The following is a 22,216-nucleotide window of genomic DNA, read 5'->3' as shown; positions in this document are numbered from 1 at the left end:
TTAATGGAATTAGAGGTCAAATGTTAAGTAAAATAATTCAGACATAGAAAGACAAGTACCACAGGATCTCAGTCATATGGAATACAAAAGCTTAAACTCACAGACGTTCAGAAAATGGGTATTATCAGGGGCTGGGAATCACAGAGACAAGGAGGTACTGGAAGAGGATTATCATGGTGTAGTAAGTATTAGGTAGGAGTACGGTGTTTTGACATGCTATTTCATAGAAATGTAACTAGAAATATCGATGATATAATGTATATTTCAGAAAGCTAGAAGGAAAGATTTCTGAGTCTTCATACTTTAAAATATTAAGTATTTTACTAGGTGGATATATTTAACCTCAGTTAAACATTATTCCAAACATAAAAATAATAATAAATATGTACACTCTTTGTGTTATCAAGTACAGTATTGATAAATTAAAACTTAACTAAGAAATAAATGTATCTGGTATGTGAGCCTAACACGTGGATAGGAGATATATGAACTTCAAAAACGAATTATTTTTAAGGCCAGGGATTTAGCTCATTTTTGAAGTTCATATATCTCCTATCTCAATTTTTTAACATTAAGGAATAGTGATTTTATTTTAAAAACTTTAAAAAAAACCCCAAAAAATAATGTAATTGTAGACAAACCATTCTTACATTTTAAGCCTATTGTGTTATCAGCAATAAGTTTTCCATGATATTTATCCACTGAACCTAACTTCATTATATAACTAATAGTGATAAAAATGAAAGAAACTTTAAATAGAACTTAAATGGGTGTATCAGATAGATTTATCCTCAACTATGTCATTAAATTAAAATTTAAGAAAGAATAAATATATATATATGTACACTTGTACAAACATTTATAATTTAAAAACATGCATGTATAATTACAATATATTAGTTGTTTTTCAAGTCTGGAACCCAAAAGTATCATCAAAATAATGTGCAGTTAGAAAATTATCTCTTTTGGTTATTACATCAGAAATGCCCAAAGGGCAAAAGTGAATTTCAGTATCATTTAATTTGAATCTAGATGCTTCAACTTTGTTTTCCTTTCTGATGAACATAAGCTGATGATTTAAAAATCAAATTATTTTCTCTGATATGCATGCTGAAGTATAATAGATTTTAATTCCATAATATTTTAGTGCTTTTCACTGACAAAGCCCATATCAATTTCACTAGAAAGTTTTTATTTTTCATCATTATTAACAATTAGAAATTCTACTAAAGTATCACATTTCATTTATGTAATTACATAACTTCTGCTATTTAAATTTTACACAATCAACCAAAATAATTTAATGAGGAACTCACTGCTATCACAACTATATATGATTAATAGTTTCTGTTGTATTCAGTATTACTATAAGAAAGTCATGACCATATTACCATTCAAAATTCATTATACCCTAGATGTTCAAAATAAATTTATAATTATTTTGCCATACAATGTGTGCAAAGGAACATATAAATTCAATGCATACTTCTTTTGATAATTCCCTTCTTTAATGAGCTTATTTTTCTCTTCAAAATGAGCATCTTTCAGTATGTATTATTCAACTGAGATATAAATATAAATGGAAATAATCATAATTTCATTATTTCTGTGCTGCTTTATACCTATAAAGTTTATAGTGTGTTATTTAGAATGAGTACCAAATTTAAGACAACTTAAAAAGAATTCAACATGTCAATGGATATCAAATTAATGAAAATAAATGAAATCTAAGAATTTAAAAGAAATTATCTTTAACTGCTAATATTTCATCTACACATTTTCTTGTGTATTTATTTTGTAATGCTCTTTAAAATAAATCTTTCTCAACATATTTGCCAAAAATAATCAAGGAATTAGGAGAATAGTTAAAAAATTTTTAAAATAACTAAATGAAGATCCTCTGATGTTTCTAGTGCCTGACCATAACAGTCATAAGATATATGCTCCCACTTTTAATAAATCATCTTCAATAATCATATTATTTATGCTGTATTATCCTAGCCAGTGTATTTTTATGATATCCAAGGACTCTGGATTTCAAAAAACTGATGGAAATGGAGTCATATATAGAGAGCAGAAAATCAGGAAAGCACCAGAATCACAAGTAAATGAAAGTTGTATAGATATTGAAGGCTTTATTTTCACAAGTGACAGGAGATTATTTGTGAACTGAAGTTTTATAGCAGAGGAGATAGTTATATGAAACTGAGAGTGAAGGGTAATAAGTAAGGTTATTCTAGGCCAAGTGAGAGCCCACACATATGAGAGACTGTTGCACATTTACTGATCTTCTCTTAGTTTCATATAGGTGAGACATGCACTTGGAAAATAAATCACTGATACAAGAGAATAATGAGGCTGAAAATCATTATTTTATAAATGATCTCATATACTACTATTAGAAGATTGTATAAAGGGAATAAGAATTTAATGAAGAAATATGAAGAGTTTCATGACAAGTTTTAAGCTCTATAAAGATTATTTGAGGAACAGTATGATAAAGAGATCCTGATGCTTAGGTAGAAATTGGAAGAATTTATTGCCTGAGAAGAAGCAAAGATATTATTTTTCAGAAGACAAACTGGATTTTAAAATACTACAGTACTATAATCGATAAACCTAGATAAATTCAGACTCATTAAAGGAGATAAATAGTAATGGAGAAAGCATGGTTTTGATTTGACTGGCAGAATAAATAAAATACAAGAATATTTAGTGAAAAAGAATATATGAAAAATTAATCTATTTTGAGCAGGTAAATATGTCAAAGAAAAAAATTTTCAAAAGTTTGGGTGTCAAGAATGAAGTTTTGGGGAAAAGATGATGTAAAGCCATCAGTACATGGATGACATTTAAATTTTTAAAAAGTTAATTGGAAATCCCACAGAAAACAGCATGCAGTGGACAAACTAAGAAGCCCACAAGGAGCTTGAGAGAGCACCAAGGAAATTGTTATTTAAAAGATGTTCCTTTTCTCATTAAAGTTGCAAGTGTCTTTTTAAAAAGATTGGAGTAGCACATGTGCCATTTTGAAAAGAGCCCATGTTATATTGTTCAATGGATTTCAAAACTAGAAGATTACTGATAGCCCCAGATAATTTTTTAAAAAGAGGGATGGCTTTGAAAGATTTGTTATGGTGGGCTGAATCCTGAGAGGCAAGTGGAGATGACCCGTTAGAGCAGGAAGTCGTTAGTGTTTTCCAAATTTTCTACTTTGTAACGCAGTTGAGATGTGATAGTATTTGCATGGCATCTAAGAGACAGATGTCGGAAGCGCTAAGGACACATCTCTGCAGACTGTTGGAAGATATTAATCACATTTTCTTAATACTAGAAGTTGCGTGAAAATATAGTGGATTGAAAAACACTGACATCTTAGTTGAGTCAAACATAACAGAACATGTTTTCAATATTTCATGAAGTGATCAGTCAGATAGCTTGCTTTCTGAAAACATACTAGATTTTGTGCTAAAATTAGTATATTCAGTTTGTCATCAGGAAACTTTCATCTTGAACTTCTCATCCTGCTGTACAAGCAAGCTCTGTTCTTCCATGGAGAGCAAAATAGTCTTACAGCGTCTGGAATAGGTACATCTTTATTTTTTCAGCTTTAATTGAGTTTATTGGTACATTTTAGGGATACAGTACAGTTACATTCATTGTTGGGATCTTGTACCTCTACATGACAAGTCTTGATTCTCATTTTTTCCCCTTACCCCTGCCCTCCCTTCACCCCCTCCTCCCCTCCCCATCTACAAACACTTTATTTCCATCTTTTCATTATGGAATAGGTATATATAAGCAGCTCCATGATGTAACACCAATAGCAATGCTCTCTGACTCTATGTGCTAACGAAGTTTCCTAGTCTTTCATTGCAACATTGAACATGATTTCTCCTGGATGCCATCACGCCCATCATAAAGGTACATTTACAGAACTTGAGAAATGTCATAAAATCCAAGTAAAACTGTAAAACTGCTAGAGGAAGCTAGATCAGAAGGAATAAATCACTCTTAAGCCTGCAGGCTATCTGATAGGCTACAGGGATCGATCAGTATTTCAAGTTGATGGAGATGTTAACCATTAATGAAGTAAAGGCGAGGCAGAGGATTAGGGGGTATTATCCAATCTAGAAAGTCGGGCATGACCTGTCAGTCATGGAACTGTCTAATCAGAGCTCAGATTCATGCCCGGAACAGTTCGCAAAGGCCCGGATGAATCGCACATCCAGAGAAGATATAAAAGAAAGCGGTTATCAACTTTGCTGTCTTTATAGTCTTGTTCTTGCAGTGCTCTGTCCTACATCCGGGGCACATTTTCTCCTTTCTTCAGAGCACTTCTTTTGTGAAAAAATCAATTTTGTTGGTACATTTTCAGTATACAGCATGGTGACATTCATCACTGCAGATTGTACCTTTACATAAGACATCTTGATTCTTATTTTCCCCCTTTCCCTGCCCTCCCTCCAACCCCTCCACCGCTCCCTATTTACAAAGACTTTGTTTCCATTTTTTCATTTTCTCTCATGAAATCCATTCACCTCTTTCCTTTTCTCCACCCCACTAAATTCCCCTTCCGCTTTGCACCTTTTCTTCCCATTTCACTTTATCTATTATACATTTTCATCCATATTTACGCTTTCAGTTTTACACACCAGAGAAACTATTCATTATTTACACGTGTCCTATTATTTCACTTAGGAGAATTGCCTCCAGGTTCATCTTTTTATCTATAATTGCCTCTAATTTCTCATTCTTTGTGGCTGAGTAGTACTCCATTTTATAAAACCAAACAAAAAACACATTATCTTTATCCTGTCTCCAGTTGATGGGCATTTGGGCTGTTTCTATGTTTTAGTCATTACAAACTGTTCTGCTACTAATGTGGGTGTGCATATATATTATGGTATGATTCTTTTAATTCTTTCAGAGAGAGGATCTGGAGAAAATGAAGTCAGAGCACTTTTTCTTGAGCAGTTTTTCTTCTTCTTTTACCTTTCTTTTAAAAACTTTAAATAAATATTAAACTTTCATTTATTCATCAGTTGTCCCATTTAACTCTCTGAATAGTACAGCCAGGGCCTAGAAAGGACTGCTGGTCACCACACTGCCCAAGAACAAAGGGAAGATGAGGATCATTACACTAAATAGAAATATGGCTGGCAGATGAACAAAATTAAATGAAAGCCCGGTTTTGTTTTGTTTTTGTTTTTGTTTCATTTTGAATGAATTTGGTGTTTGGGAACGGTGGAATTTATGGTACAACAGAGGAAGAGAGAATTATAAATACTTGGTATGGGCCTTTTGGAACATAAGATAGAAGTGATCAGTGTCATATAAAAGAAGTAAAAATATAAGTAAATAGTGATGCAGAAAATTAGTTAAGTGCATTGCAATGTGTGGATTTGGTGAGGGCGGATATTGTATGGAGTTCTATTTTTTCCCCACTGTTCCCCTGCAGCTAAATCATTAGAAATCTAAGGATTTGCTGTCTGTTCTGGGCATCTTATAAATGTTCTCCTTGATCATTGGGAAATATTTAGGCAAGACAGTATAATAGCACAATAACTCTAGTCAGGGTAGTATAAACAGAACAGTGACTGAACTGGATCTCAGGCCAAAGACAAGCTTCAGTGAGTGAAGAGTGAAGTGTTGTGCAGCCAGTCATATTCCAGGAAGAAATGGTCATGGAGACCTAAACCACTTTGGCAAATGCGGCAGCTACTGAGCTCTGAGGTACAGGCTTTCAGTTTTTAGACCCTGGCTGCCACAGGTTGTCTGGTGAAAATGTGTGCTTGCTAATCAGAACCTGTGAGTTGCTTCATGAGTACCTACCACCGAGGCCGGGCACTCCTTCAAAATCACTGTGCAGTCCATGAAACATTTGTCTGGCTTCAAGGCAGGGAAAAATGACATAGATTCATATTACAGTGTGATTAGTTTTATATTTGCACCACAGATTGGAATTTGAAGACCAAAAACAGTAAGATCTGTGCTCCCCACAACCCACTGAAAAATTTTGCCTAATGTAATATAGGATTTATGTTTATTCGATTTGCTCAGAGAAAAGATTTGCTTTTAAAGGATAAGTAAGAAAAAAAAAAGATACACAGCTAGTAAACCAAAAACAATGCCTAGAAATACACAGAGAAACTGTATTAATTAATTTTCAATATTGAAAATGTAATTTCATCATATATTTTTTCTTGAAGAGAAAAGATAACTAATTAGAATGGCCCTGAATGTTGTAATGAAAATTTTCCTGAATTATTTGTGATAAATCAGACATAGTAGTGTGATAATGTGAAAGTTTACATCCTGAGATGAACAGTTCATTTTTCAGATGACACAATTTTTTGCTATGCCTGTAGAATCACGGGGGAGCTGACACCTTTAAGGAATGTGTGGCTGAATACCTCTTTTTTGTGACAGGATGCACAACTCACTATTAAATAAGGCTGAGATTATATTAATATTTGGATGCTCAGATGACATCCTTCAGAGGGATAACAAAAATTTGGAGTGCATGAAGCACAGATTTCAAGGTTGGATTTGTCATGTCCCTCATCATTGCTACAAATAAACGTTGACAGAAACAAATAGAAATATGAAAAAGAGGAAAATAACATTTTAATAATTCATTTTGTATTCGTGAATGCAGTCTTTTTCGATGCTATCCTTGTCACTGAACATTTCTGTTTTTTGATCCTGTGCACATCTTTTGGGGGCCAATGCTATAGTAAAATTTTTCACTTTCAACAAAAAATAGGTATATGGTACAGATGGAAATGACGGACTTGCATACTGAATTGGTTTGGAACTTAGGAATGACAGAGAAGTGAGTCAGAGAACAAGGTGAAGAAATAAGCGGACCCACTTTTCACATCAAAAATGTTGCAATATGAAATGGTCTTCACGAAAACGGGTAAGAAAAAATACAAAGCAGCATCCCTCATTTTGGTTACTGACAGGAATCTGGAATGGGTATGGGTAATTATAGAATCGCAAAAGGACAGATCTTTTTTTCCTCCAAGATAAAGTCAGTAACAGTAAAAGTGAGTGTGAATCTTCAATCAGAAGAGGATATAAAAATAGGATCCAGGAAAATGGGAGAAGTTTGCTCTCTCTACACTGATGCGATACTGAGGTGGCTTTGAGGCCTGTAAACGTGCGTCAGGTGTAAAGAGTCAAATTTAAAATTTTACGCAAGTAAATAGGTTTAGTCAGCAATAATTTTTGTAGTGGTGATCCGATAAAGTGTTATTTTCAATGTATTAGGTTAAATACATCACAAGTGAATTTTACTTTTACATTTACATTATTCAATTTGAAAATATGTCTCATATATATGACTTACAGTATATTTTTATTTTTAATACTACTCGGCATTTTCCTATTAATCCGAAAAAATTATAGTTGTCTGTACTCCACTAGAAATCTCTAGCACAGCTCAAATTTTTCTTCATTTTATTTTATTTATTTATTTATTTATTTATTTTTAAATTTTTAGTACCGGGGATTAAACATTTGCATACATAATTGGACTTTGCTTTGCTTTATGGTAATGGCACTTAATAAATTCTTGTGTAAAAAATACAGGGAAACATGGGGAAATAAAGGAAAGAAGGAAGGAAGAAATAACACTGAGTGAAGTTAGCTGTATAAAAAAGGCTGCATCATGCTTACATAACTTCTCTGCACAAGCAATCTAATGGGTTAGCAAAGGAGCCAAACCTAAAGAATAGTACTCAAATAGAGGTACCTCTTGATTTTTATTGGATATTCATACGGTAAATTACTATTTTCCCAATACTTTACATGTTTATTTAGCTATATGTTTGTGTATGATAATAGCATTGAATACTATACTTTCTAACTTTTTTGCTGTGATTAAGTGTGCTTCATTTCATTTTTTTCCTTACTGCATTTATCATATCATTCTTCTTTCATTTGGAATGACTACCTTCAAATACTATATGAGAGCCTTGACCATGTGAAATTTATCTCATACTAAGTATCTGACTATACTACTTACAAATGTAAGGTCTTGTGGTGGTTTAAATTAGTTGTGCACTATTTTTTCTAATCAAATAGAAGCTTTGTTTCAAAGAACAATGCTAATATATATTTCCTTGGTACAGAATAAGTTATTTTCAGATGTATTATGTGAATGTACAGGCTGTAAGATTTGATTGTAAGTTGATTTATTTTATTTTTGCACAGTGGTATTGAAATGGGAATGTCTAGAAAAGCCATGCACATCTCAAAATTGACTAAATGAGAAATATATGAGAAACAATCATAAGATATTTAGATACAAAGAAAACTATGAAAAATAGGCTATCTAGTGTACTGTGGTTAAATGATAAAGAAAATTTCTAGTTCTCAGTTGCTGGTAGAGTTCTATTTTTATGTTATATGAAAATACATATAAGTATTAAAATATGCATCATAGTTTTCTATACACTCACAAACTTTCAATTATAATACTTGGTTATCAAAATCGCACATACATTTTATAATTGCTAAATTTTAATAAGAAATAGAATATAGACTATAAAACTTCTATTTCAATTTGGTATGTATCTCAATTGCTAAATTATCAGTGTTATTATATATTTTGATGTTTTAACGTTATAGTAAATATCAGACTGTGCATATGCATTTATGTCTGCATGATTATCACAACAAAGAAAGTAAATTCAAAATGATATTTTAGGTGATAATGGAGGACTGGAGAATATTCAGAAGCCCTATTATTCATTTTTAAATTTTGGTACCCATGTTGCTCTAATGATTTTGGTCATGTCTTTGCACTGGAATTTTATTTGAAATATTCTTATATTGTGCTTGTAATTCAAAATCTTTTTTTTATTTTTTTAATAGTTAATTATCAATTATTTATTTATTTATTAATTTATTTTCAGCTTTAATTGAGTTTATTGGTACATTTTAGGGATACAGTACAGTTACATTCATTGTTGGGATCTTGTACCTCTACAATCTTTTTATAGTTTACTAAATCCTATTGAAAAAGAAATATACAGATACAGCATTTAACACAGTGAGTAACACATAATTATCACAATTTGGACAGAATTTGTATCACATGTGCCCATGTCCATAAATAGGAATATGACATGGCCATAACTACCTTCAAGTGAAAGAGAATATGGTCTAGGAATATGGCAGCCTCCTCAGAAGAAAATTCTAGGAAGTACTTGAATTATAAATCAATTCAAAGGCATTATCATCAGATGATGCACACAATAGTTTCAAGCATATTCACAAATTAAAGAGCAAAATGTGCTCTGTGGATTAAAATAAGGTTATGAAGAAACCAAAAGTGATTGTACACAGTTAGTCATATTACTGGTTACCTTAATATAAATTTTAAAAATTAAGAAAGGCAGAAACCTACTGCTGTGGACATGGCTGCTGGTAAAAGCAAATTATGATAATGGTAAGATATTCTCGGCATTCATCTCAAATATGTCATAAATTGAGCTTCAGTCAATATTTCCAATCTTGTAGCTTACTATGTGTTCTTTGATTAGGGCAAAATCAGTGGCTGGGAAGGGATGACTTAAATATGGAAGAGTTTTATTGTTCTATTCAAGCAAGGTCAATGTTGTTTAATGATCATCAAGTATCAACAAGCCACATATTCAAAAAGGCATTAGCTATGTTTCAATATGAAGGTGAAAATAAAATAGAAAACAATGTTTGGGCCATTTGTTTCATAGATGTTTGTCAGTATGCCTGTTCCATTTGCCATGAGGCAAATATTACTTTGAATATTGCTTAAGGCAACCCTAATATAAAGGGAAAGAAAAATCAAATAAACCATATATATATATACTCTGGGTTGTATCTATATAAACACACAAAAATAAGCAATGAACAACAAAAAGAGCCAACAAATAGTACAACTATATAATATTGCAAAATAGGTACCATTTAACAATATTTTATTGTATCACTTGCCAGGCATGTAAGAAAAGTATGTACTTTCCTGTCTAACATAATATTTATCACATGAAATTATATAAAATCAGTTGCCTAAAGAAAAACCTTGTGTGGTTCATTGCTATTAACTATTGCCTCTATGTGTTCTTTGGCTGGTTTTCACATTTCATATTATACATTTACATCTTTAATTTTGAATTTGTTTGTATATATGCTAAAATTTTAAGGATCTCATTTCATTTAACTAAAGTGGATATCTAATCTCCTAACGATTTATTGGGGAGATATCCTTTCTCAGTATGTTTTCTGGGTACCTCTGTCAAAAATCAGTGGGCTATAGATGCATGTATTTATTTCTGACTCCGGATTCTATTCCATTGGTCACAAACTACACTTTGAGGTCAAATGCTAAAGCCTTCAGCTTTATGACTTGCATTCAAGATTGCTTTGATTATTCAGTCATTTAAGTTTTTTAAAAGAAATTAGTATCGTTCTTTCTAGTTATAAAGACGCTTTTGATATTTTGGAAGGGATTTATTGAACAAGTAGATGCCTTTGGGAGGTATGGTAGGAATGCACAATTGTCACCCTGATTGGCTTGAGAGCCACCTAGGAGATCAGTAAAGCATAGTTCTGGGAATGTTTGGATGGGTCACGAAGAAGTAACCTGGGTTCCTGTACCCTCTCCATGTCCCCTTCCTAACACTTTTCTCTTGCTTTGCTTTCCGAGCCACCCTGAACTAAGTAGCTTAAGCCTGCCCTACCTTTCTGCAATGTTTCAGTTCTTGGAGCCAGTCAAGCAATGACTATGGCCATGAGCTAAATTAAACCTCTCCTTAGTTCAGTCAGCGATGTGGGATATTGTGTCTCAGTTACAGGAAAGTTAAAAAAAACACGGAAAATTGGCCCCAAAGAAGATGAGTGATTGCTCTGGCTATATGAGACTGTGTGATTCAGCAGACTTTGGAAGTAGTGTGCTGGAAAAGTGTGGAAAATTTGGAAATGAAGTCTTCAGACACACTAGATTACTGTAAATATCGCCTGATGGGCGATCCTGGTGTGTGGTCAGAGGTCCGGAACACGGAGAGGAATGCAGACAGTAAAGGCCAGCCTCACGAGGTGTCAGTTGGGAAATATGGACTCTTCAGAAGAAGAATAGAGGCCATGTATGTTACACTCTGACAAAAACCTGTCTATATTTTGTCTGGATTCTCAGACTTTGCGGGAGCCTGAGTTTAAGGGCAATGGGCTAATTGATTTGGCAGAAGAAATTTAAAGATAGCCTAAAATTCAGGATGTGACACAGATACTTCTAGCTGCTTTTAGCCACACTTATAGTGAGAACAGAGGAGAAAAAGTAAGCAGAATTATTTGAAAAATTTAAACTTTGGCTGAAAAGGAACCATCAGTAAAATTCAGGCCAAAGGAGGTGTGGTTGCTGAAGATATTAGAACTATTAAAAGGAAACTAACTACTTCATACTGGGATAAGAAAAATAGGTCCCTTGAGGCCATCTCAGAAATCAGCAGGAACCTTCCTGCCCCATCACAGGCTCAAGGGCTTAAAAATGCCAACCTTTCTTTTTGGAAGAGAGGCTCTGGAATGCTTGCTAGAGAAGGGCCTTTTAGAGAATTGATTCCCTGGAATCCAGTTCACTGTGCTCTGAATCTAGTCACTCAGAGGCTGGTACAGCCATGGTCCGAGAGGGCATGGGCTCTTCTCCTACTGATAAAATACTTGGCATCGTTCACATGATGGTGACGTTCAGGCATGCAGAGGGTAGAGGTGGGGAATAAAGGAAAACTTCCACACAGATTTCATAGAAAGACAAGAGAGGCCTTGAGACGCTGTCCTGGCCGAGCAGTACGTGAAACTGTGGGAATGAAGCTAATGGTTCAGAGGAGATCCCAAGAGGTTTGAGATACCAAGAAAGTGCGGGGTCTGCTGTAAGAAAGTAGTAGGAGATAAGGGGTTTAAACAACAGAAATGTATTATTTCACAAACATTACAAGCCTGAAGCCTGAAATCAAGTATCATCAGTGTTGATTCTTTTTGAGAGATGAGGGAAAAACTCTATTCCATGCCTTTTCCCTAGCTTCTGATGTTTTGCTGCCTATCTGTGGCTTATGACAGCATAACTTTAATCTTCAAATGACCTTTTTCTGAATCTTCACATTGCCTCACCTCTGGATATGTTTCCTGTGCCCTTCTTTTTTTTATAAAAACACCAATCATATTGTTTTAATGATCTCATTTCACTATGATTCTCTCTGTGTTGAGTCTATTTCCAAGTTACTTTTTGAGGTACAGGACCTGGAGAGTTTGCCCCATATTGCTGTGACTACAGAAAGTGTCGTATCATCATTTAATGAAAAGAAACTTAAATGTGTTCCTATGGTTAGCTGGAACATTAAACATTTTCAAATACTGAAAATACAATTTTAATAGTTAAGCTATTTATTCCATAAGACTTTCCATTATCTGGGTATTTATTAATTCTTTTAACTTTTCGGTAGTTGGTCAAAATATTACATTTAAAACAAATTAAATAGCAAACTTTTAAAGGTAAAAGCATAAATAAAATGCAAGATGTTTCAAGAAAAAATATTTTAGAAGGACTAGACAAGAAGAAATCTATACTTTTATACATCTATGTATAAATGATATAATAGATATTATATTTCTATCTAGACCCTTATATACCTTTGCAAAGTGAATTAAATATTTTCCAATAAATAAAAAGTTGCTGTAAATGTATTATCTTCACAATACTATATTGTACTATCCTAAGTAGGTCATTGTAAAAATATAATTTATTCCATCATATTATATTTGTATTATGTTTAGTAAGTGTCACCTCTCCTCTCCTATTCTATTTTACCCTAGAAAAACATGCACCTGGTTAGAGCACATCCTGTCTGGGCAGCAGAGAAAGAATGAGAAGGCTTGTAAAATCCTCTGCTACATCAGTAGTCCGTTTTTTATCACCTTAACAAAGGCCTATGATTTCCCACGGTCTCTTCTATAAAATATTCCCTAATGTACACCAGTAACGAAGTTTATGCTAGCAAGATATTTACAATTATTTATGCAAGTTAACGAGCACATATTGGGACAGTTCACCGACTAAACCAAGTGCTAAAAGCCATTATTGATGCAAGTGCAAATACTTCAAAACATTCCCTATATTATGTTGCTATGACATACTAAATAAACAAAACTTTTTGGGTAGGGAGATCGGTCTGTTCAAAACTGGCCCATTTATAAAGAAGCTGAATGCCCAGCTGGGAGCTTGTCTTACACAGCAAAGGAACAGATTCATAATTATTCCTTCTCTATCAGACCTATATACCAAAGCAAGCAGGTACCAACGGTCAGTCAAAAGCCCACTGAAATTAGTCAAACTCGCCAATCCTTAACTGTCGCCCCATTCTGCCTTTCCTTTCCTAAAAAACTCAATACAGCGGTGGTCTGAACTTTTCCTGCCCTCCTGTCTTCTGCCTCAGGACCACTCCCGTGTCTTTTCCATCTATCCCTCCTTCATGCCACGCTAAACTCCATCTCTCTAGGACCTGGGAGTATAATACAGTTATTTCCTCCCCCACCCAAGCTCACCAGTGCCTCCCATTGTGGTTGTACCCGATTGACAGGCTTGTGAAAGAATACAAAACACTGACTAAATCATACCAAAGCTCGAGACTGCTTAGTCTAAAATGTCTTTTTAAAGATTTGTCTTAGTACGTGTTTTCAGTAAATAATCGCATGCATTGCAGTAAGTCGATACGTGTAATAATAAATCTTCATTCCAAACTTTCCCTGTCTTTCCCCCTTCTCCCCTCTTTCCACGTCTTGGTCCTCTCCCCATTTGCAAAAGATTATTTTGTAGAAACTGTCTAACCCAAGTGTTTTGATTATAAAATTGAAGATTGAGGCCATCTTTCCTTTAAATGCAGCTGTTAATAATAGAAAGCTACCGAGAATTTGAAATTGGCTTGAACCAATTTATTCAGTGTTTTTCTTCAAAAAGTATTCATTTGTAAGCCTGAGCCACAGACATAAAATAATAAACCAAGATGTAAGCAAGAAGAAAAAAAAATATGAAAGCAGAAGTCAATTTACAAGAGAAATAAATGAAGCAATAATGCAGGCTGCTGAAAATACACAATACCTAGCAAAGAGATTTGTGTGTCCATTAATAACAATAATAATATCAAATTTTGCAGAATTGTGGAAGCAAATGTTGATTGAACAATCTTGGGTCACTGACTGCCGTTGTAATGCTGACCATAATAATCAATGTTATATTGCATTTTTATATTGTGGGAAAATATTTGAATCAGTTGAATAGCTTACCTTCATAAATAGGAGAATAGGACATGTACAACAAAAACAAATTATTAAATTCTGAAACCAGAGCTGCAATTATGTAAATAGACATAGGATTATCTGAAAAATGTAATGATAGGGACTTGAATTTTTCAAACCAACGTATGAACAGATATATAAAAATGTATTACGTGCTAAACACACACCACATAAGTGATTTATCTATTCATGAGTCCATTCAATTGTTCAACAGTGCCAAAAAAAGTTATTATATTTGCAGCATCATGATCACTAACGTGATTCTATGAAGAGGTAAAATATTCTTAGTCATTTTTATTACAAAATGGTTTTAAAATTCACACCATTAAAATTGTAAATAAAGAAAATTTTGATTATTTTATTCCAGAAAGGGAATTGACAAAAGGCTGATATTTCTAACTTGAAAGTACTTAAAAGATGTGAGGCTATTTTGTTAAACTCTATTAAATCCTATACCAAATAAAGAAAAATATTGTATTCTTAATAATAAACATGTTTTCAAATCTCAACATACATTATCTGAAAAATATACGTTTTACAACCAAATAATATCAGTGACACATTTATTTAAATGTATTTACTTTGTGAAGTTTTGGAGAGTAAATATTCAATCTCTGCACTGAGCTACATTGCCAGCTCAGTAAATTTTTTTTATTGTTTTGAGACAGCGTCTAATCAAGTTGCCCAGGAGGGATGCAAACTTGTAATCCTCTTGCCTCTGCCCAGCATGGCCACACAATATTAAACACTTCGAATTTGCAATTTGACATAAAACATGATGAAGCATGCCGTACTATGTAGAAATACAACAGCCTTTCTGCCTTGAATTTGAAAATTTTAAACAAAATAAATGTAAAAATAAAACTCTGTAATGGTTAACAAATGTCTTTGGCTTGTTTGCCTTTTTCTAATGATTTATTCTTTCTATTTTCAAGCATTCAAATTGGAATTGTAGACAAAAATTCTGACCTTTTAAAATTTTTTGAATATATAAGTCATTTTATAACATCGGAAACTACTACTATTAATAATAATAATAGCTAACATTTATTGACATATGTTAACTAATAAACCTTTTAAAATCCCTTTATTCAGATACTCCTTTTTAAATCAAATTTTATAGTAGAGAAATTGAGACATAGAGAAGCCAAACAATTTAGCCTTGAAGATTCGGGGAGGAATAAATAGATGGGACGGGACTGGGAAACTCAGCTCTGAGTTTTACCGACTACATAGTGACTGCTTTCAATTTCTTACAGTTTTTCCATTATTTTGGCTCATTTTTTCACTTATAAGTACTTATTTGGATTTAGATAGTCCTTTCTTCCTAAAAATAGCCAGATACATACTCAAATTTGAATGGTGAAAGTTGGAATGCTCCCTGATTTCTCATATTTTACATTATGTTTGTAAGAGATAAGGCTGTCTTTGCAGTCAAATGATTATTATTATTTTAAAAATGTATAATCTCATGTGAATTCCTTTACAGAAATTTTTATTCAAATATGCATTAGCAGATGCCCAACAATAAATGTTAATTGTCATGATAACAGATCATAAAAATTTGTTTCATACATACATAGCTTTTCTAAATTTTCAGTATGGCCCTTGTGCTACTTCATAACCACATACATTCAAAAGATTTTTAAAAGTCTATTATTTTGATAATAGCAAATTTGAACAAAACAGGATATTTCTAAAGATAAACTACTTCTGGGAGGTAACTACTATGTTTGGTGGTGACTGCTGACTTCTTGGAAGATAAACTACAGTTCTGAAGACCGGATGATAATCCAGCTGGCAGGGCTCCAATTTGATTTGTTGCCAGTGGATTCCCAACATAGAAGTTAAAGAAAGCAAAAACTTCAGAAATGAGCTATCTTGATCTTAAACCTATGACTATTTGTTGAGATGCTTATGATATTGTATTTTTTTTTATTTTTATAAACAAGTAAAGACCCAGTGCACTATTAAAAGGCTACTACTATTCATCTCATTCTTACTCAAGAATTCCTCTGGGCCAAGAATTTGGCTCAGTGGTTCGGCCTCCTACCTCACAAGCACAAGGGCCTGAGTCTGAACCGTGGTACAAAAAAAAGAATGCCCCTATGGGGTTTCAGTTTTCAAATCATTAATGTAATTGTTCAAATATTAAATAATATAATAAAAATACATATTTTGATATTTTATTTTAGATATTATTTTTAAATGTATTACTAATCATCATAATAATTAAGATAAATATTTTGCATAAATAAAAACTTTTCTGAATTTTTCTAGCATACTAAATAAAGTAAATCCTTGAATTATGAGTAACTTGTTCCTCACACAAGCAAATATTTGCAAGAAATTTTAACTTGATAAATGACCAACGTCTTGCAAAGAGTAGAGCCTGACACCAAATGCCACATGATCAGGACTGAGCCAATGCTCTTCTCTTTCTACTTGCAGGATTGTGGATGATCATCTCTGAACAGCAAGACGTCGTACAGGAGCTCCAGTCTGCGGAGGAGGAGGAAAGAAAAAGGCAGAGGAATCCCTCGCTTCAAACCAGATTAGGCAGGTGAGTGAACTATAGGAAGCTGCAAAATTTTGAAGAAAAGCACCATCTGAAAAAGGCTGTAGAAGCCTGAGCAATGAATTTGTTTAACAACAATTTTATGTCACGTTACTGTGAAATCTTCAAAAGGACAAAAAGGTAAGTGTTATTAGACAGGTTTCTTGGTAAAGATGCATGGAGGGAAAAAGATTCCACTGAACCCGTAAAGAGCAGAGATTCCATTAGGGATAGTGGAAGTCTTCCTACACAATTACCTCTCTGGTCTTCCTCACACCAATCACTAAGGTTCTCAAAGGTAAGTGCAGGTTAATTTGTTTATTTGTCTTTATATTTTGTATTTTCTTTCTTACTTTGTATTTTATTAGACTATTGTAATTATTTGTATATGAATGCTTTTGGGTTGAGTTTCCATTATCTGTTTGGGGGAAGATACACTTAGATATACAAGTGCTTTAGATCATGAGCATGCTTCCAGAATGACTTATGCTCACTAACCAAGGTTCTATATTATTTGTTTTAAAATGTTGATAATTCAAATATCTGTATTTATGAAACTGATACGTTTCCTCTTTTTTTTTTGGTACTGGGGATTGAACTCGGGTTCTTGCGCTTGCAAGACAGGCCACCGAACCGCCGAGCTAAATCCCCGGCCCTGTTTCCTTTTTTGGTATCTGTCTTTTACATAAAACCATCAAGTTGGATACTTTCATGGATGGCATACATTTACAAACCCCCCAAAAAATTCCCAAACCCTGAGAACGGGTGATTCTTTTTATCATTCAAAACATTTATCTTTTCTTTGCAAATCTTGACAAATGTTATCATACTTAAAATGTCCTAAAGAAAATTACTTTTTTTCTTCTTAGGTAAACATTCCAGAACAGGGATTAGTTCAGTCTCTTCAGTCTTTGTTTTCTTTTCTTTTCTTTTTTCTTTTTATGGTCACTTTGGTAACCACTGCAGTCACTGCCTTGAGAAACAGGGTCCTGATCCCGATACTCCTGGTCCTTCTTCCTTTGTTCTTCTTCTCTGGCCCTTCTTCCCCTAGGCCATTCACATTATTACTAATCTGCAGGTCTTCCTTTTCCTTTGAAGTCATATCTACTAACTCTGCTAGCTCTGTGACACTGACATCTATGTAATCTTTTTCTGGGGCTTTCTTCTTTTTGTTTTTCTTCTTTGGAATTTTTTCAACAGCTTCCTCTGTGACAGTTTCTGCTACTTCTTCAGAAATTTCAAAGAACTTGGATTTATACACTAGTAATGTTTAGTTTTCCTCGAATGCAGAATACTCCAGCAGCATCTCAGTGTAGATGAAATATTTCAAATTCTTGTTCATCACCCACGTTTGCCTCCACGGTGTGCTCAGCTGACATTTGCTCGGGCTTAGGAATGGAGGCATTAAAACCTCCATGTACTAGACAGCCGATGTGGCTAGAAAACACATTATTAACTATACCCATAAGCTTTTGCCCTGGTTCAGGGTTATACTATATTTGAATAGCAACCTAAGGAAATCTAATAAGGGTTCACGGTAACTATCTCAGAGACGTGGAGAGGCAAAAAGGATTTCAACTTGTGCTTTGACTTGGAGATCAAATTGGGACCTGATCTCCTTGATAACCATGCGTTACTAACAATGTATGTGTCCCAGATTCACCCAAAACAGGACAACATATAAATGGATGTTGGGCATCCATTTTTTCTCATTTGTGTAACGCAGCGTGTCATTTCCTTTTGGATCACATTTGAAAAGCCCAAAAGGAAGAGCTCAATCTTAATCAAGCAGAGTCCTTTGTTCTAGAAATATACATAATTAGGACTGCAAAGAATAACAATGTTTGTACATGGCAGCTTGGAGCCCATGACATTTAGACCGAGGGAAGTTACCCAATCAAGATGTTGTCTATTTCACTATCAAAATGATCCAGGCCAGTCTATTCAGGGTGAGGATTTTTTTTTTTTTTAATTCAGCTTCCTATCCATGCTGTTGTCATGATCCAGTTAGTAAAAAATAAACAAGATGAGTCACTGGGGCTACTGTTGATCATATCCTCAAGGATCCATTTAGTAACACTATTGTACAATAAAACTTTCTAAAAAATCATATATATTGTGGATCTAAGAGAGGACTTTTTGCTCACTCTTCAAGTTAATTTTAGCTCAATTTAATACTTTGCATAGATTTAAAAAGTGGAGATTAAATTATGGGTAGACAACAACTGTTTTCATATTTATCTATGGTTACCAAAAGCATGGATTATAATGGAATGATTTTATATCTCCCAGCCAGCAGGGGCTGTCACTAACAATAATAAGGCTTCTAAATTTTTTTCTCAGCTCTAATTTTTACCTGGATTGGAATGATTTTATATTTCCCAGCCAGCAGGGGCTGTCACTAACAATAATAAGGCTTCTAAATAATTTTCTCAGCTCTAATTTCTTTACCTGGAAAAGAGAACAATGTTGTAAGTACTGAAATATTATTAAGGAGATAAGAACACGCCACCCCAATGTTCTCCTGTGGCATATTGACTATTTAAATTAAAGGCACTTCAAAAAGCAGCAAAATGTCATAATCGATAGTGTGAAATAGGAAGAAAATGGCTAAAGGGGAAGTGGGAAAGGGAAGAGAAAGGAAATAGGGAAAAGAAAAACTAAGAAAAAAGGAAAAATGGAAACAAAGTCTTTGCAAATAGGGAGGAGTGGAGGGGGTGAAGGGAGGGCAGGGGAATGGGGAAAAATAAGAACAAAGTCATATAAAGGTACAAGATCCTAATGATAAGTGTAACTGTATTGTTTGCTCTAAATGTACCAGTAAATTTAATGGGGGGGCGGGAGACAACAAAGTAGGTCAAAGGTGGAAGTTGTCTTTCTTATCCAAGAAGGAAAGTATTCTTTCTACCACTGAGGAAGGGGAGTTGACAATGAAGAAAAATCTATGTACAAAGAAACCATGTGCAATTATCTGTTACATTCTAACTACTTTCCAACCAAATTATCTGCCTGTGACAAAGCCCTGTGTATCAGCACACATCATAATTCACTATCTTTTCTGATTCGGTATGCAATTGTTTACCTCTAACTCTAAATATTTGGTCTGTGATTTCCTTATGAAATCTGTGCCATGTAAGACTACATAAGCTTGTGTGCTTTTCTCTGAATGATTTGGGGAATCAAACGTTTAGTGCAGGCTCTAATAAACAGTACATGCTAAACAAAATATACCGCTTGGTATAATTAGATAATAAAATAAATAGATAAATAAATAAATAGCAAACAGTGAAAAGCAAGTAATAAGTTAGAGATTGCCTATTTTGTACCTACCAGAATTATTTTGTTTTGAAAACATTTCTTTCCGTTTATAAAAAGTGTAGGGTGCAGCACCAAATGGTTTATAAATAAGGTTTGCCAAGTTAAAAGAAAAGAAAAGAAAATATCATTGGATGGTTTGCTGTTTATCTCGAAGGAATCTGATGTGTGGCCGAGTCTAAAGGCGGTGAAGTATGACAAGGCCGCTTCACTGCTCCCAGTGTCCAGTGGGGCAGTTGAACGCGGTTTTGCAATTCATTAACCAGGCAGTCTTGCGTATGCAAGGTTACAGGAAAAACAGATGTTGACACATTGTTTGGTAGCTTTCCTTGCAAAAAGACTCTGTTTGTCACTTTAAAAAGCATTTATACATGAAAGTATTTTAACCAGAAAGGCAAGATTTTTTTTTTAATGACAAATGGTGATGAATTTTCAAGGAAGACGTGATATTAGAAAATTATTACTTTTAAAAAAATATTCATAGCAAAATGTTAAAAGACATAGCAAGGCTAACTTCACTGAAGCGATGCAACGGAGGTAGGGGTACTCACCATAACAATGGGGTCTTGCAGTAGAAGAGAGAGACGGGATCTATTTATTTCTGACTACAGCAGACAGTGGGGACTGATAATCACGCAGCACATGGGATTTAGCTAACTCAAGATTATCAAGAAGAACCATCAGGTGGAAGGGAGACTCTTGTTAGCCCAACTCAACCGAAATCTTGGTAAGTGCAATTCAGCAGGATATCAGGCAGTGGTCGCATAACAAGCATGTGGGTTTTTTGCTAAGCTGACTTACCAGGAATTTTGCTCAGTCTAAATTCTGCGAGGTGGGAGAAGAAAACACAGGACTCCCCTATCCAGGCAGAGGGTGCAATGGAATCTCACTCAAGTTTCAGTACAAGGGTAAGATGATTGTGACATTTCATAGTAAACCTTCCTTGATAGCCAAACGTTTCACTTGTAATTTTAAACATGCTTACAGAATTTACTCTTCCATGTGCACTACATTTACAAGCACGTCAACCAAAGAGGTGACAAATAGCAGCTCGTTTGCTCACATACAAGTCACTGAAAAGGATCAGGAGAAATCTGGATGTGAAGGATGTTCAACCTCTTATGTGCTTCATTTTTGTGTTTTCTCTCATAAGACAAGAGGAGTCTCCACTGTACTTTTTAGTGGTATTTTTAAGGTTTCATCGGAATTTTATTTTTCTGAATATATTTTCCAAATCAAACCAATTTCTTTTTCTCTGGACTCTGCTTTCTCTACACAATGCTTGTATTGACGGGTGCAGGCAATAGAACATCATTTCCAAGAAGAATTATGCTTAGGCCTTACAATTTAATAGAACTGTCTTTGATGGAATCTTTAATTAGTTTTAATCACTTCTTTCTTCCTCCCAATTTCTAGCTATATGAATGGATATGGTTATAGTTTTATCTTGTGCCTGGTCCACCTTTATGTTTTGGAAACGGACAATTTATTTTCTAGTTTTGAAGTCCACAGAGAAAAATAAATGCTGTACCTAGGGAGATTATACCTCGAAAATCCCACATGTCACTGAAATTATTAAAATGATTAGGATTATAAAATTGAGGATGTTTGATTAAGAGAAAATTATGATCTCTAAATTCTCTGATATACTATAAAATTATCCGAAGGACAGATGCTGTTGGGTACTGAGAAGTGGATTGAATGTCTTTTGTGTACATGTAGATTTGAATCTTCAGGGCCAGAGAGAAGACTGCAATAGTCTAATGAATGCTCCTCACCAAGACATTTCCCTGCTGTAAACCCTGGAACCTGTCCATGTAATGTTATATCCCAATCATAATTTACAGATAAAATTAAATTCAATCTTTTGAGATAAATTTTATCTTGGATTATCTACATGAGTCTTAAAGTTAGTCACATGTATTCTTCTAAAAATAGGGCACTAGAACATTCTTAGGAGGAGGCAAAATGACCATAGATGAAGACAATGGAGTAGAATGGTCATAAACC

At 34.0% G+C, this 22,216-nt stretch overlaps 1 pseudogene; it reads right to left on the bottom strand.

The window, feature by feature from the left end:
• Window positions 1–17,781: 17,781 nt before the first annotated feature.
• LOC104851356 overlaps window positions 17,782–22,216 on the bottom strand; it is a 41,806-nt pseudogene continuing 37,371 nt past the window's right edge.

The sequence above is a fragment of the Fukomys damarensis genome, unplaced genomic scaffold (genome assembly GCF_012274545.1).
Source record: "Fukomys damarensis isolate Sample0158 unplaced genomic scaffold, DMR_v1.0_HiC HiC_scaffold_11, whole genome shotgun sequence".
Lineage (NCBI taxonomy): Eukaryota > Metazoa > Chordata > Mammalia > Rodentia > Bathyergidae > Fukomys > Fukomys damarensis.
Note: the sequence above shows the minus strand (reverse complement) of the source record. Positions and strands in the feature narration are given on the sequence as shown.